The sequence below is a fragment of the Malaya genurostris genome, chromosome 3, assembly GCF_030247185.1.
Source record: "Malaya genurostris strain Urasoe2022 chromosome 3, Malgen_1.1, whole genome shotgun sequence".
Lineage (NCBI taxonomy): Eukaryota > Metazoa > Arthropoda > Insecta > Diptera > Culicidae > Malaya > Malaya genurostris.
In genome coordinates, this window is record NC_080572.1 from 207,725,551 (window position 1) to 207,743,255 (window position 17,705).

The 17,705-nt window shown below is 38.3% G+C and overlaps 1 protein-coding gene across 2 annotated transcripts in view; it reads left to right on the top strand.

Moving 5' to 3' along the window:
* The window catches only part of LOC131434765 (BTB/POZ domain-containing protein Tiwaz), a 161,851-nt gene that overhangs the window by 28,320 nt on the left and 115,826 nt on the right, over positions 1–17,705 (top strand). The window contains exon 1 of one of the 2 annotated variants that reach the window (XM_058601854.1): positions 10,438–10,523. The exons of the other annotated variant lie outside the window; for it this stretch is intronic. The gene's annotated coding sequence lies outside the window, so the exon portion shown is untranslated. Of the gene's footprint in view, positions 1–10,437; positions 10,524–17,705 lie in introns of those variants that run through there. 2 annotated transcript variants of the gene reach the window in all.

Below are 17,705 nucleotides of genomic sequence, written 5' to 3' on the forward strand. Positions count from 1 at the left end.
CATTTACAGCATGTCCATCTCACTCTGCTGCAGTAACCAAATGTTGAAATTACACGGAAATGCCCTTTTCCTGAATCGCAATTGCAATTTCCAAGTCAATAAATCAACTAACACCGGTCGCCCATTCCCAGACAGTTCCGAATACGAAATTAAACTGAATAAAACTGCATGTATGCAGGTTCACAGAACATACACGAACCCAAATATGCATACATAAATCGGACCGGACAACGAATTCGCACTATGCTAGACCGAGGATCTGCTGGGAACAGCACCGATAATCGTTCATTTATGAATAAAATTTTCCGACAAATAATTATTTCTACTCAAATACCCGAATCAAAACCATAAATCGAATGAAATGTCAATATTCCGGACAGTCTCCTTTCGGGTGGAAAACGAACGAAAATTCACACACCATTGAATCCGATTAAAAGGAAGGCGATTTCACGCATCTCTACTGAACTATAGAAAAGGTCGAACCGATGCTGCCGAGCCTTCCCTGAGTGCCCACGGTGCACCTCGCCGCAAATCATTCGCTTTTCACACGTTTCATCTTCGGTTCGGTGAGCAAATCGCAGACGAACGCAGATACCCAGACCGCCAGTCTACCCCCCTCCGGATAGTTTGGGATCCCCAGCCAAATCTAGACTATCCCATTCGAGTTCGTTAACAGTCAATTTCCCATGGCTTCAAATGATGATGAACTCATTCCTCCCAAATGGATTTGAATCGCACTTGTCTACCACCCACACGGACATGCCTGCCGGCGCCCCATAGTCTGCTATGTGTGTGCTGTTTCCGTTGTTTTGTGTGTCGAGTAATTCAATTAAATAATTATTCCTATAGTTGGAATCAAATTTACATTCGAATGCAGATTTCTATTCACCGAACAAAACAGCCCGCCAACAGCAGCGGTGTGCTCATCGGAACAGTTCATTAGGCACCAGCCAGGAAGAGGTCAAACAGGTATCAGTACGTGTTTCACATTCGGATGATTGCTGGTTCTGCCTGATTTTCGCTGCCAGCTGTTGAGTTTTATTGAAAAGCCTGAATAAACTGTTCTTTGCAGAAATGAGCATCGTGCAGTGCCGGTTTTTGTGCATGGGCTCATTAGCCGCCGGATTTACGGAATCAATAGTACGTGAAAACGATTATTTCTCAAATTTTATTAATAGTTTTTTTTTGTGTCATACTGATACATTATTAATCAAGCTGTTTCGAAACATTTTTTCAACTTCTCAGAATAGCATTTTAGCATTAGCATTAGAGACCGCCCGTGTGTTGCTACTCCGTTATTGATCTGGACCAATTGAGATTGCAAAATGATTTTTTGAAGTAACATGTTTGGGAATAACACATTGTTTCACACTGTGCAAACTGTATTGAACCATGCATGCTGATCAATACCGACGCCGGCCACGTCCGAATGCAGATCTACTTGGGAGGGAAAGGATTGTTAGTTCGATGCATGTTGCTACTAAGAACCGAGGAATCCTCTGCATTCCCACATGCATCACAGGAGAGGATAGTTTGTTAGTAAATGTTTTAATAATGTTATCATGTGTTTATTACTCTGGGTAGCCGGCTACCAAGAATGTTTTAAAATATTATGGTTTTATGTGTTACTTTGTGCTGGCAATATAATGCACGAAAAAGTCAATCTCCGAAACTGACAAAACTCCGGACAGCCGGCTGTCGAGTATGCAGTCACTCGTTTATGCAACTACCTTTCGCGTTTTTTTTAGTCATGCAAAAAAAACACATGCGGATTGATAAAAAAAAAGGTATCATCTCACTGCTAGGTGCATTAAGCACGTTTTTATAAATGAAACTACGTGATTCAAAATAAACGAGCGAATAGGATTTAGACAAAAAAGTTGATTCATTGCATTGAAATATTCTAAACAGTTATTATAAAATCATTTTAAATCACCAAACAAAGGTCAACAGATTTCACACGCGTCTTGATTCTTTATTATTTCCGCTTTATTATTTTAATTATTTATTAAAATTATTAATTGGTTATATTAGTTGATCTGGGCAGCCGGCTACCGAGAAAAATATTAATTTACTGTTTGAAATATTAATATCAAGTGTTTTTTACTATGTATTCAATATACCGATATATGTTATCTCTGTTATTAACTTTGTAATATAAACGGATTTGCGCAATGGTTGATTTTTATCATACATTTTATAATCCTGAAAGACAATCAATGACATGGAATAAGAAATCATTCCTAATAAAACTTTTCTCCGAAGCTAGACGGAAATTGATAGGTTGAATAAAGAGATGATTTAGTAAAATAGAGTAATCAGAAGTAAAACATTGAAAATATCTGATAACTGAAAGGAAAAAGAAACTCCTGCAATTGTCGCCTTTTACGACATGGAAGCAGGAACCCAGTGGATCTATTCTTGGTTCATTTTTTTCCGCCGGATTCCACACGGCATCTAGGCTGGTACAGTCCGGAGAGAGCTAATAGGTACTATCAATCTCCTAGTGGACCCCAGCCCCTTTTCAACTTCTCAGAATAGTTACAAAAATAGCCATTAGCAGTTTTATCATCCGACGAGTTTACTTACTTACAACGCGTGTTTCTAAAGCTACTCACTCTTGATTGAAAAAACACCTCGAGATTTTCTTGGTAATTTAGAAATACGCACCGATTTCTTTTTGCTTTACGGAGACATTGAAATGGTAGCTAACGAAAAATACGTATAAGCAACGGTCACAGATGTAGGGGTGTTGTATGTTTCTTTTACTTACGAAGTTTAACGAAACCTCAGCAATCACCACTAAGTTAATAGTGTGATGTCGCAATCAACAAACCGATCTTCCTACCATTACTGTAACTACTTCATCCGAGGTGTATGCAATTCAGTTCTTAATTCAACCTAACTACGAACTTAACTAGCCTAAATTTTTGTTGATTATAAACCCGTCTTTCTTCGTGTGTCTCTCGGTCATCTGCTGTTATATTGTTTTGAAGTGAATACACTGAAACCTCAATTTACGCGAACTTTTTTTATGCGTTTTATTCGAAATAACGCCATTTTTTTTATTTAATTTACGCGATGATCGCGTAAAAAAAGGATTTTGCATAATGAAGGAAATCTCACTTTGAATACATATACTAAACAAATTAACATGCTTCATGCTTGAATATTGTGGAATGTTCATTATTGAATTGTTTAGTTTCAAAGAATCTAAATAAGATCGTGGACATCCAAGAATTATCTGGAAAAAAACATGTATTGCGATATGTACTCGTTATACTATTTAAAGAAAATTGACATACTGTGTTAAGATCTGTAGAAGAATTTGCTCATCGAAAAATCTCCTCCGAAAAGGCCTGAAGGTCTACCAAAGTCACCGATTATCCATCCAAAAATTATCGGAAGTGTAGGCCCTAAGATCTACCTGGAATCTGGAAAACAAATATTGTATATAATCACTTTTATATGACTATTGAGTTCAGTATGTACTCATAGTACTATTTACAGAAAATTGATATACTGTGATAAGATCTATAGAAGAACTTACTCATCCAAAACCTCCTCGGAAAAGGCCTGAAGGTCTACCAACGTCCCCGATGATCCATCCAAAAACTATCGGAAGTTTAGGCCTTAAGGTCTACCAGTGTGATAAAGTGAATGACCGACCTTATCGTTCTCGGTCCATACTCGTGATGCCACATGCTATCAATAGAACAATTGTAATTGCTCTCGGCCATCCAAAAACTACCTGCAGTTGTAGCTCTTCGAGCATGAATAGCATTGAATAATTATAAACAAACTGCTGAATGCTCGTTTAGATCTTAAGACCAGTTTTCACAGAAGTTCTTGGACGACTGGGAATCTGCCTGGAACAGCTATAAATAGACAAGTAAGCAATGTGTAGCTCTAAAATTATGTACCACAAATAAAAAAGGCATTAGCCGTTGTAGTTCTTGCTGTGACACAGTGAAGTCCCCAAGGACAATACTTCAAGTAGTTATTCGATCTTGGAACATCTCTTAAGCATTTCTATAGTCTCAGAACATACTCAGAGGGTCCTCAGGTGTTAAAGCATCGGACGTAGTAGGATTTGTACATGTTATTTACACCAAAAATTAATTGAAATTTGAAAAACCTTTTTATACGCGAAAAAATTTGAACAACGTGTTTTATTTAATTTACGCAAAATTTAATTCAAGCACCCCCAGCTCTGCGCGTAAAATGAGGTTCCTGTGTTCGTCTTATTGTACTATGGGGCGCCTTTTCAAAATTCACTGTTTACAAGGAAGGGCAAAATTCAACCATGAATATCACTTGTTGTATTTAACACTACATCGTAATTTTTTCTCCATATCATCTAGAATATGCAATTTAAGATAAGATTTACAATAGTATGAGATAATCACAAATAACTAAAAATTGAAATTTTCTAAGATGTTTGATATGAACGAGCATTGAGGTGAAATTCAGTTCATGGATTGAACGAATCACCGCTCAAAGCGTATCGTGCAAAACCGACACATCGAAATACGGAATATTTTCAGTGATTGAGCGCAGGTGGCTTACGGTACGTTTTGTTCGCATGGCGAATGCAGATCAATAATGTGCAGCGTCCTTAGCAAATTTGCTGGTTTGCATTGGCGCAGCAGTTTTTGTTTACGCGCTCTTGGAATGTGCTCGGGGTTGCTGAGGTGTTTTTTGTTTACGCGACACTGAGGTGCTCTGCGTAAACAAAGAAATTTCACGGACAACCGCGGTAACGTTCACGATGGTCTCGGGTTTAGGCCGAACAGCTAGTGAAATGTTAGGAACATAAAAACCACTAGTCGAAAAAAATCAGAGTTCAGTTCAGTAGAGTTCAGCTCGGTTCAGCACAGACCAGACTCAATTTCTGAAGAATTAAGTGAAAAGTTAGAGTTCAGCTCGGTTCAGCACAGACCAGACTCAATTTCTGAAGAATTAAGTGAAAAGTTAAGTCTAGTTCGGAGTGTAATACAGTAAGCCGTAGGAGTATGCATAGTGGGCATTGTGAGGGTCAAGTATCAAGTGATCTCAAAATCAAGCAAGAAATAATGTTTTCGGAAGGCATCTAAAGAAGTGAAAATTGCTGTAATGAATAGAGATTTAACAGATTCATGTGTAGTGTTTAAGATCACCATGAAGTGTTGTGAATAGATTTTCTAACTAGTGGAGTATGCACTAGATTGTACTGCAGTAGGACATACGTTCATATGTGCGTAAACTTAATGATATGCCGAACTTAGTGAGACTGCGTGAAGTGTTAGCCTTATTAACAATCGTTAGTGACTTTTGTTAGATTGTGGGAAAGAACTCCCAAAACAGCCTAATCCTGCACTATTGAGAATAAGTAGCTGTTAAGTGAAAAGCATAAAAAGATAAACTATAAACTCAGAAAAAAGGTGAATTTCGTGGTATTACTCCGTATAGAACTAAAAGAAACGTCATCTTCGTTATTCTGCCACCCGCCACCGCTCGGCCGGGAGCCTACAAATGTATAGTTGTAGAATTCTTAAAATCCAAGATGGCGGCTTTCGGTTTGTGAATATTCTTTTAAATCGATTTATAACTTGTATTTTCGAGGCGGGTTTGACAAGTAAATTATTGAAATCAATGTCGTATTAATTCCTAGCTTCAATTAAGAAACCCTTGATGCTCACAAGCGATTTGTTGTGGATTTTTCAAATTAAAAAAAACTACAAGGATCACGATTTATTAATTTTTAGTTTGACGTAAAGCCGCCATGACTAAGTTCAGTTTTTGCAATGACTGAGCGGAAATATATATTGGAGAATCCAAGTGAAAGAAAAACTAACAGAAAAGATGAATTTTTGGAAAAAGACCTCTGAGCGTATCTTTTTCCAAAAATTAATCTTTTCTGGTAGTTTTTCTTTCACTTGGCTTCTCCAATATATATTTCCGCTCAGTCATTACAAGGATCAGCCTCATGGGGTTGTTCGAGCCATTGATGTGGAACAAGGCAACCAAAATTTCTAATGATCGACATTTTCAATTAATTGTCACACTTTTGAATCCGCAAATGCACGAGAGTCTGCTTACATTGATCTTTATTTAGAACCAACACCGAACACGCGAACCCAGAATATAGACTCTATTTGTCGTGATTTGTATTTGTTTTGTAGCCGACGAAATTACATCAATAGCCCAAATGTATGCAATTATATGTTTGTACATGCTTACCATACCATACGGATATCGATATTTAATCTTCTCTTCGCCAAGCTTGTGTTCAAGTTTTGTATGCAAGCAGTTTCCGAACATCCACTAGACAACAAAAATGTACCAAATGAATACATTTTCCATAAACGTATGTATTTTTGAATAGTGATTCTGGCTCCAGGTTATATGAATGTTATATGTTTCAATGTTCTAAATGAACGATAATACTTGGCTTGTATTCATTTCATTCAGCAGCCTGTTCGGGGTAAATTTTTAACCCAAAACATTTTTTTGATTTTTAGTTTTGCTACAATCAAGTAATATCCATTATATGATATTACATAACAAAGCAACATCAACGCATTGGGCTAAACAGAGTTGGACACTACTAGTTTATATATGTTATATTTGAGACTCAGCATAGCAACCGTTCGACGTCTACAAATTTAGTATCCTATACATCCTTTATCATACGTTCGTTACAAGATTAGTCATCACATAACAATCTCAAGTTTAATAGACTAAGATTTAACAGGTCATTTCTGAATTGGCTTCACTCATATCTTACTGGTCTCGAAATGATAGTGGAATTAGGAGACTGTACAACCTTACCATTCGCTATTACCTCTGGATTTCCTCAAGGAAGTCACGTTGGACCGTTCATATTTTTACTTTATTTTAACAACCTAAATTTATCGATCAAGTGCATCGAACTATGTAACGCCGATGGCTTGAAATTATTTCATGCCATCAAATCGACAGCTGACGAAGAGTTCCTACAAGAGCCTTTTAAATAATTTGACTATTTGGTGTAATATCAACCGAATGGTTTTGAACGCCTCCAAATGCTCCGTCTTCTCTCTTAGTCTCAGACAGTTTGTAGTCAGTTTCGACTATAATGTTTCACAAATTGTTCTGGAACGTACATAGTCTGTGAAGGACCTTGGTGTCCTCCTGAATTCTAAGTTAAATTTCAAGGAGCACATTGAGTTTACTATCTCCAAAGCCTCCAATTTACTAGGATTTATTTTCCGCGTTACTAAAGAATTCGATGATTCAACGCATTAAAGCAATACCCTTAGAACATTCCAGTTTACCATGTCCGCTGCAAACCAATTGATCTCGATTTGTTATCTGTCTGTTGCGATGTCAACAAGGCTACTTTGATGGCAGACCTCTTCCAATCAAGAATAGACTGCTCCGAGCTCTTTTAGCAGCTTTTACGAATAGACACCCAGAGAGTCTGTGAATGTTATCGACTACCAAATGCAAATATCTGCGAAGTAATTAAAGCCGTTTAAATCTGTTAAACTTCTTACCGTTGGCAATTAACGTACTCGACAAAAACGAAACCTTCTCCGATTTGGATGAAACTTTGCACATGGCTTCAGTAAGGCAAATCATAAGCTTTGAACCGATGGAGAGGTCAATCCGACTCACGACTGATTTTTTAAAAAGGGCGTAAGTATTTTTGCATTTCACAAAAATTGCTTTTTTCCAAATCGTTGTAACTCGGAAACCGTTAATTGTACAAAAATGGCAATCAGGAAGAAGTTGTAGAAAATCGATTGGGCACTCTAAAAAATACATGCTGAAAAAAAATTTTGATTTTTTTCTCAATAATTACAAAATAATCCGAAAAAAAATAAATAAAACAAATCAGGGTTTTAATTTTTTTTTTGATAATTTTTATTTTAAAGCTCTTAATAAAACCTACAGATTGATGGCTATCCCATCCGTGCCTTGCGAAAAATGAAGAAGTTACAGCTAAAACAATTTACAGATATATTCAAAATTTTCCAATTATGGTTTCTGATCATTGGAATAATTTTCCGGAACACACAAAACCGAGCAACACAAGCTGTAACTTCTTCATTTTGCAAAAGGCACGGATGGGATAGCCATCAATCTGTAGGTTTTAATATGAGCTTTAAAATAAAAATGATTAAAAAAAAATTGAAACCCTGATTTGTTTTCATTTAACATTTTCGGATTATTTTGTAATTATTCAGAAAAAAAATCCAAAATTTTTTTTCAGTGTATATTTTTTTTAAGTGCCCAATTGATTCCCTACAACTTCTTCCTGAACGCCATTTTTGTACAATTAACGGTTCCCGAGTTACAACGATTTGAAAAAGGCAATTTTTGTGAAATGCAAAAATTATCGGATTATTTTGTAATTATTCAGAAAAAAAATCAAAATTTTTTTTCAGTGTATATTTTTTTAAGTGCCCGATTGATTCCCTACAACTTCTTCCTGAACGCCATTTTTGTTCAATTAACGGTTCCCGAGTTACAACGATTTGAAAAAGGCAATTTTTGTGAAATGCAAAAATACGTACGCCGTTTTTAAAAAATCAGTCGTGAGTCGGATTGACCTCTCCATCCGTTCAAAATTTATGGTTTTCCATACTGAAGCCATGAGCAAAATTTTAATCCAAATCGGAGAAGGTCGAGTCTGATGATCTGCTAAGCATTCCTGGAATTGCTCTACTCCAAATAGACAAATAAGCTAGCATTATAAACGTCAGCTACATTAGAAAATAAACGAAAATTCCTGTGGTTGAATGCCCCTTTTGGGATAATCCCCTGGTGAACTTTTGAACGTTTCCTATTTTCTGCAATAGATTCTATCGTATACTCTCTGGGAGGAGGGGGTTTCAAAGTCTGCGTAGTCTCAATTTTTTTTCTCGTTTACTCATAGAAAGGTTATACAAGCACTGTGAAAACCGACTTTTGAACCAAGGCCCTATAGGCCGAGTACCATATACAATTCGACTCAGTTCGTTGAGTAAGCAAAATGTCAAAACAAGCTGAACTTACATAGATTCAAATGAAAAATATTCTGTTCCCATATTTAATTCTAAAATTTCGTTTTCATCCTTTTTACCGGATCCGGAGTTATAGGGTGATGAGTGTTTAAAATTTCAAGAGATCACTAAATGTGATGATGCATGAAAGGGAATATTTTTTATTAATTGGACTCAGAATTATTCCAATTTGTAGAATATAGTTTTGCAACTATTCAACATGATGGTATGAGTAATATAAGAAAGGCCCACTATGTGGATTGAAACAGGGTTTTATGCAGAGGGATTTTGGTCCACGTGGTTTATGAATAGATAAGGGACTGTGTAGCAAAAAATGGTTAATCGAAATAAAACGATGCAACAATAACTTCGATATGCTTCGAAAAATTTCATACATAGCATTGAAGATCTTACTCTTCCGCCGTTGAACTCCCGCAGCGTGCCTGGATCCGATTCTCAACCTCGCACAATAAGGTCAGAAGGCGAATGAAGGTTAAATCCTCTATAATCTAAACAATTTATTTTAACAACAATTTGGGTCAGGCATTGCAAATCAAATCAACCGAAATTAACAGCACGAAGAGTTTCGAAACGGCGCATCTCGTTTCAAAATCTCCAGTTAAGTGTCCGGTAAACAAACACCCTACGTCAGCCACATCGGAACACCGCTAGTATCGGCGTAATTCGCGACACACCGCTTGTATCCGTTCTGTTCCCCGTGTAAAAGGGAATGATAATAGGCAGTCCGGTTCATGGCACAACTGAACACATACAGCTGGCGACGACCGACGGTTGTGATGCAGATTGTTAGCTGTTGGAAAGCTGGAAGGAAAAATCCCACTTGTTCATATCGTTCCGAAACATGAGCATAATAGCAACTGAGCCTGTGTCAGGTACCAGGTGACTTCACTTATCGGCTGTAGCGGATCGGTTCAGAAGGGTGCGAATTCCCCGCTCCACAAAGTCCTTCCTCGTATGTGGCATCGTAGCGGGCTGCGTAACCAATTGAGGAACGTCTAGAATAGTTGGTGGCTGTTGTGGCTGCTGCAGTTGCAAGCGAGATCATGATATCGGTTGCGATGTTGTTTTGAATATGATGATTATGCTAAGCCTAATCGTAAATATCAACTGAAGCATATGCACAAGAACGGATTGATGAAAGGGATACCTGTTTCGATCACGTTTGATGTGTACTGGGGATCAAAAGAATCGGGATTCGTGCTTTCTATCACCATTTTTGGTTGTGGTTAGGCCGAAAGACTCGGATTAGTCTTAGAATTCTCAGAGCATTGTACCAATGACAAGTCATGCTAGACGATAGGCGATATGAACAATAAACTGAACCGCAAACCGTTTGTTCGTTGAATTGTAATAACAATTGCTTTCTTCTTAATTTCAGGTAAGAAACGAGTATTCATTGGATGGAAAAAAACAAAATACCACCACTATCTGTTACATACTGAACGAACTGGTTCATACAAGATAATTCCATGATGATTGCTCCCAGTGAGGGTAAGTGCATTCGAACAACATAACACGTCGTGGCGGAAAAGCATCAACATCGAGTTGGCGCGCAACAGCATCATCGGTGCTATAAATTTTATCATCACTTTTATCAGGCCCTTTCTGTCGAACGCCTCTCAGCAAAAATCGCAATCGCTGAGCTCCACTGTTCGGGTGAAGAAGGCAAGCAGGCAACATGCTGCCCCCCTGATGCGAGCTGCGCGCGAGTCCATAAAATGTCAAATGATTCGAACGGACAGTAATGGAGCCGGGATAACCGGATGGTGGTGACTTGGCGGCAGTTGACGGTAGATCGAAAGCTGCTACACTCTTGAACCTGCCAACACGCCGGGTACAAATACCTGAACATGGAAAACAATGCGCTCACCGAACAATTCAACTGGCCAAAATGGTCTGTTGTTGTTGTGCCCCAGAATCAACAGTAACAGTAACAGCTATTTGGGACAAGCAGGAAAATATCCTGCATTTTTTGGCCACTGCTGTCTTTCAAACAGTATGACCGTACACTGCTCCTCCCCCGAGGGGTTTTTTCGGTTCGAGCAGACTCGGTGTACTCGGGCTATCCGGATGGACGGACTAAAAAATAGCGAGTTAAATTATACGTAAATATAAATCCTCGTCGATGCCAGAACCTGATAATGTATAGTATATTCACATTTTATCGGCCTGCGGCCAGTTGCTGGCCATCGGCGTTTGGGGCCAGTTTAATTGCATCTCTTTCATTTCGTATATTATTATTTTATGGTTAGAAGGTTTTTTTCCTCAGCGAAAACCACCACTGTCACCCCTCTGCCACATGGGCTCAGTGGATAAACAGTGTCTCCTCCGGCACCAGGTGGTCCGGCCTGCGTCCACGCTTCTACCTGCTTCCTGTCTCAGCACCGGCGGTGTCCCTGACATGAGGGTTAGCCATTTTTTCGCTGTCACACTAGTGACTACGGTGCTTTATTGATGATCAGTGATGTGATAGGGATGGCTAAAGGGTGCACTCGATGGTGGATTGATTCGAGAGAACAAGAAATTTCATATTATGCGACATCTGGCATACATTGTTGGTAGGGTACGGAAATGCTGAAGCTGTACACTAATTACGAAGAAATGTCCGTTATGAGCTTGAGCGACCACCCCTGGTTGCTACTCCGTTACTGATCGGGATTAGCTGAAATTGTTCAGGGAATTTCTAGATGATCCGACCTGGGACTGGTAAATCATCCTTCAATGTGCATCTTCTGGTAACCACAAAATTCATTGATCAGTACCGGCGCCGGCCAGGCCTGAACGTAGATCGTCTAAAGAATGGGAAGGGATGTTAGTCCAACACTTGTTGTTACTAGAGGCCGTATATACTCCACAAGTGTCACGGGAGAAGGATATTTGTTAGTAAAAATTTCAGTATAGGTTTCGCGCGCGACTCAGTATGTTCCGGTTTCAAGATGCTCGGATGCACCACTAAACTCACTGACTTCCCGAGTGAACGTTTCACCAGTCTGCTATATTGAAGTCCCGAGAAGTCTTGATTCACAGCTCTTATTCGAAGAAATTAAAGAAAAATTTTCTATACTATCGCGTAAAGAATAAAAAACTTCCCTAATTTTTATATATGAAATTACGTGATACAAAATAAACGAGTGAATAGGATTTAGACAAAATAGTTGATTCATTGCATTGACATATTCTAAACAGTTGTTATAAAATCATTTTAAATCACCAAATAAGGTCAACAGATTTCACGCGATTTTTTTTAATTTTATAAATTATTAATTGGTTATATTGGTTGATCTGGGCAGCCGGCTATCGAGAAAAATATTAATCTATTGTTTGAAATATTAATATCGAGTGTTCTCAACTATGTATTAAATATACCGATATATGTTATCTCTGTTATTAACTTTGTAATATCGACGGATTTGCGCAATAGTTGATTTTTATCATTCAATTTATAATCCTGAAAGACAATCAACAACATGGAAGAAGAAAACATTCCAAATAAAACTTTTCTCCGAAGCTAGATGGAAATTGATAGGTTGAATGAGAAGATAAGTTAGTAAAATAGAGTAATCAGAAGTGAAACATTGAAAATATCTGATAACTGAAAGGAAAAAGAAACTCCTGCAATTGTCGCCTTTTACGACATGGAAGCAGGAACCCAGTGGATCTTTTCTCGGTTCATTTTTTTTCGCCGGATTCCACACGACATCTAGGCTGGTACTGTTCGGAGAGAGCTAATAGGTACTATCAATCTCCTAGTGGACCCCAGTCCCTGTTAATTACGAAGACATGTCCGTTATTGAACAAAACAAATGAAGGCTACAAAATGTTTTTCTAAAGCAACATACTTGTAAATAATGCTACGTCTGACATTGTGCAAACTGTTTTAATTACTGCATGCTGATCAAAAACGATACTGGCAACATGCAGAATTACTATGGAGTGTATCGAAAAGTAGTTGGCAAACATTGATTATTGAATAAAAAAGCGAGAAAAAACATATTTTGACATCAGTTTTCGATACATTGTAGAAAAAATACATTTTTATGCATTTCACTGATTATATTGAAGAAAATCCTAGTTTCTGTGAAACGCTTGCACTTTGGACTTGACATTCTTCATTCAATTCTGCACAGTTACTTTTGTGACTTTCCTGGTGGCAGTTCCAGTTTTTTTAACTCCTGCATGTTTTGGGACACTGTAGCTTCCTTCCGAAAGTGCCGCTTGATAATTGCCCAATACCTTTCAATTGGCCGAAAATCCGGCCAGTTCGGTTGGTTGATGTCCTTTCCCACGAATTGTACATTATTTTTTGACAACCATTGTAGAACGTAGTTGGCGTAGTGGGCTGAAGCCAAATCCGGCCAGAAGAGAGGAGGAGCCTTATACTTTCTGTACAGTGGCAGCATTCTCTTCTTCAAACATTCTTCCTCGTACACCTTGGCGTTAATTGTGCCCTACGTGAAGAAAATGGACGACCGCAAATCACAGGTACAAATTGCTTGCCAGACCAACACCTCCTGTCCAAACTTTTCCATCGCCACCGTGGTGTCAGCGTCTTCCAGGTCCTGGTACACCGATTTCGTATAATATTGCGGTCCGGGCAGCGCTCGAGAGTCTTCCTTGGCGTAGGTTTTTTCGTCGATCAGGATGCATCCGTCTTTATTCTGTAGAATCCGGTTATACAGTTTTCGCGCTCTTGTTTTGGCCTTCTGTTTCTTGTACGTTTTCAGGGAGTTCCGAACTTTGATCTGTTGAATCATCCCGATGCTGGTGTTGAATTGCTTGGCCAAATCCAGCGTCGACGCCGATGGGTTTTTCCTGATGTACTCAACCACTTTCAAGTCCCGGCCGGGCTGGCTGGGACCCGTTTTCCTACCGGATCGGGACAAATCCTTCATGGAAAGAGTCTTACAGGACTTCTCGATAATATTTTTGACACCGGTGTGGTGCACTTTCACACGTTTTACAATTTCGTTGTACGTGACACCACTTTCTGAGCACCAAGTGTGCAGAATTTTCTTTCGCGTTTCCGGATCAATTCGACTTATCATTGAAACGATAAACCGTACCGAAACCAATCGATTGCGCAGCTGTTATTGACATGTAAACAAACATGTCACCGCAAAACACGCTGCAAAAAAATAATCCATTTCAGAGTAATAACTGTTTTAATGTTGCTAACTACTTACCGATACACTCCTTAGGAAAGAGAACCAAGAATTCTTCGCATTCCCACTTGCATCACATGGACAAGAGTTAGTATCAGAGCTCAAAATTGTCATGCATTCTCAATGAAAGAATACAATCCAACAGCCTCATTTTCAATATTTTACTGTCTCATTCGTAAATGACCTACACCAAAACAAACGAAGAGAGACGAAGCATTTTCGTTTCTCATTGAAAAAAAGAGAGAGTATAATTGTCAACCTCACTATTTCCTCTACGACAAGACAAAACCAAACTAGCGTCTGCAAGGATAATCAGTAGAATTTCGATTCTCATTCTTGAGAATCTGTGTCATTTGTCTGTAAATAGTGACTAAAATATGACAAATCGAAGTAATTACATCCCAGAACCTCTTTGAAAACCAAAACTACTACAAATTCGAGCACCAACAGGTAAAAGTTATTGTGAAACCTTTATCTGTCATTTTCGATTCTCACAGCTTCGGTTGAATATCGATACTGCATACTATGGGATTTTCACTGAAAACTGCAAATGACTGAATGAAAACTGCAAATGAAAGAAAACAAACACAATTTTGAGACTACTCTCCCGTGACTGGACGTGGATTTCGTTCTCATAGTTTGCAAGCGAAGCTGAGAGTGATAGTGATTTCTTGTCATTTTAGTCGATTTCGAGTCAATGAAAATGACTTTTATTAGCTCTGGTTAGTATGATAGTAAATGCCCTATTACCAATTGTTTGTTGCTCTGAGTAGCCGGCTACCGAGAATACATTGAAATTTACTCGTGTTTGGAGTTGATATGCAGTTTTCGTTGGAATCTCAATTAACAAAACGATGAATTTCTGACAATATGTATTGATTTTCGCGTGTTGTTTGGTGATACACTCAAACCTCCATTTACGTTATATTCGGGGATTCGTAAATCGAGTTATGACGTAAAAAAAGTTTACGCTATTTGGAATTTTAAACGTAAAACAAGTTTTCCTTATGTATATGTATTATTTGATATGTATAATACAATGGATAATTATGGAATGAAAATTATCAGTATTTGCTGGAAAAGGATTTTCTAAGTCATCAATTTCCAAGATTACGACTTCCGGTTCATCGATATTCGTTACAAACCATCTGAATATGGATATTTTCGGAACAGGTTTGATGAGTACAAGTCGGAAAACTATGTTTGAGGTGGTTCTGAATTCCAAGATGGCGGCTTCCGGTTTATTGATATCCCTTGAAAACACTTACTATATGGATATTTTTGGAACGGTTTTGTCCTGGGTTGGCGGTTCAATGCATAGGGCACAGGTCTTATAAACCTTTTGTCGTATGTTCGAGCCCCGATCTGGAAGGATTCATAGTGTCAGTAGAATCGTAGCACCAGCCATGCAATGGTTCTGTATACTCTGAATCGGCTGCGAAGTCTGTTGAAACCGAAGGTCAACTTCCACTACAGGAATTGTAATTCCAAAGCTTTGCTTTTTGGATTTTCATTGTATGCAAAAAACTATTTTTACGAAGTAGGTTCGTAAAAAAAGATTATGTTACTTGGGGTTTTGTTCGTAAAAAGAGGTACGTAAAAAGAGGTAACGTAAAAAATGTTTACGTAAACGGAGGTGTGGGTGTAATTGCAGGCCCGTGCCCAGGATTTCGTTTCGGGATGGGTCCACAGATGAAAAATAAAACGTCTAACTGATGACTCTTTATGTATCTAATTTTAGGTGTGACTTTAAAACCTTTTGATTGTTGGAAGCGAAAGCGCAGCTTCAAAATTACAAAACATATACATAGAAATTCCGAATTCGCATAGATTGTAATATTAAAATTAATAAATTTTGGATGGGAACATGGGGGATTGAAGCATGAAAATGTATGTGTTGAGGGGAATAGATGTATTCATTTCTCTTATCATAATATCCCACAGTCCGGATTCAACTTATATTCAAATAAAGAGTCTTCATGCTAGTCCCATATGATCCTGTTTTATTTCATCGAGATTCAACTTCCGGGTCTGGAAATACAGGGAGACGAGTATTGAAAATTTCAATTCGTCCTTAGAAGTGACGATGAACAACAGGAAAATGTTCTTAGTAGCGGTCTAATACTTCAAAATTGAGTTTACATAGATTTCCCAGAGATGAGAGGATAGTGAGTGCTCCAAATTTCAAAATATCATATATGTTCAAGTCTACTCGTATTCTTCGATTAAAGTTAGCATGCTTATTCTTAACAATATTTTCAATTCGAATGAAGATTTTCACAATTAAAACGGTGATAACGAATATCCAAAGGATTATCATGGCCGCATTGTTTGCGATAACTTAAGCTTCGAAGAAAAGCGATGCGGTGTTCTGGTGCTGCTCTCATAAAAGTATAATTTCAATGTGTTGTTTGATACGTATAGTTCAAAATTTTGTTGAAATAGTTATTTTGAGTGACAGTGGCAAGTGTGTGTTTAGTAGTGAGAGTGCTATTTATTGAATAATATTGATCCGCGAAACTAAAGCTGCTCAAGCGGCGGATACTGTGAATTTGCCGCCACAAAATTCAACGATATTAACCTATTAACCGATCGAAGCGCCGTCTGCATGTCACTGTCGGTGTTGTCGGATTTCTACGGAATGTGTGAAAGTTTACAAGTTGATCGTGTCATTCATACTGATGGTCTAAGATTGATCTACAGCGGACCCATTTGCGAGTGTTTTTATTTTATTCTTTCAGTGGTCGTGCTTCATTTCGTGTTGTTCACAACAGAGCGAGTGGGAGAAAAGGATACTGGTGAGATCGTTCCTTGGAGATATTTTATATTTTTCTTACTTATTATATTTCTGCTAAGTATCGAAAATCAGGTTATGTTGAGATCATATTGTTTACCAAAACATATCCGGATCTCTTTCCCTCCCTACTAACAAATTTCCTATCCCGTGATGCTCGTGGAGATACAGTGGTACCCGCGGTTTCTAGAAACAACGAGTATCGGACTAACATTCCTTCCTTTCCCTCAGTAGCACAGCCTTTGGTCGTAGCCAGCGTCGTTATTGATCATTGAATAAGAAGTTAGGAGTGAGTGGGTATGTACAATGAAAATGATTTACTTCTCCCAAGCTTCATTCTCTTGGTTCATTGTACATTTCCACTCATTAGGGTGATCTACTTCAGCTCAGCTCAGCTCAGAAATGCAGCATGCTCATTAGGTCCCTGTATCCCTGTGCAGGCTTCAGCGCATTCAAAGTAAGATCTTACAGTTCGGTTTTACATCTCATCCAAGTCAGTCGATAAAACAAAACCGCTTACTTTCGGGACAGAAGAAACCAAGTACAGTATTGTGTAGTGAACAATAGAACGACCTCGAAATGAGTGAACCAAACGAACAAAAGCTACCGCCGACACGAAAGAATACAATTGTTGTTGACTTTAGGCAGTGCAAAATTCGACCTTCGATACGAGAACTTGACGGTTTGCTTAAGGAGCAAATGCATCTTGACATTGAA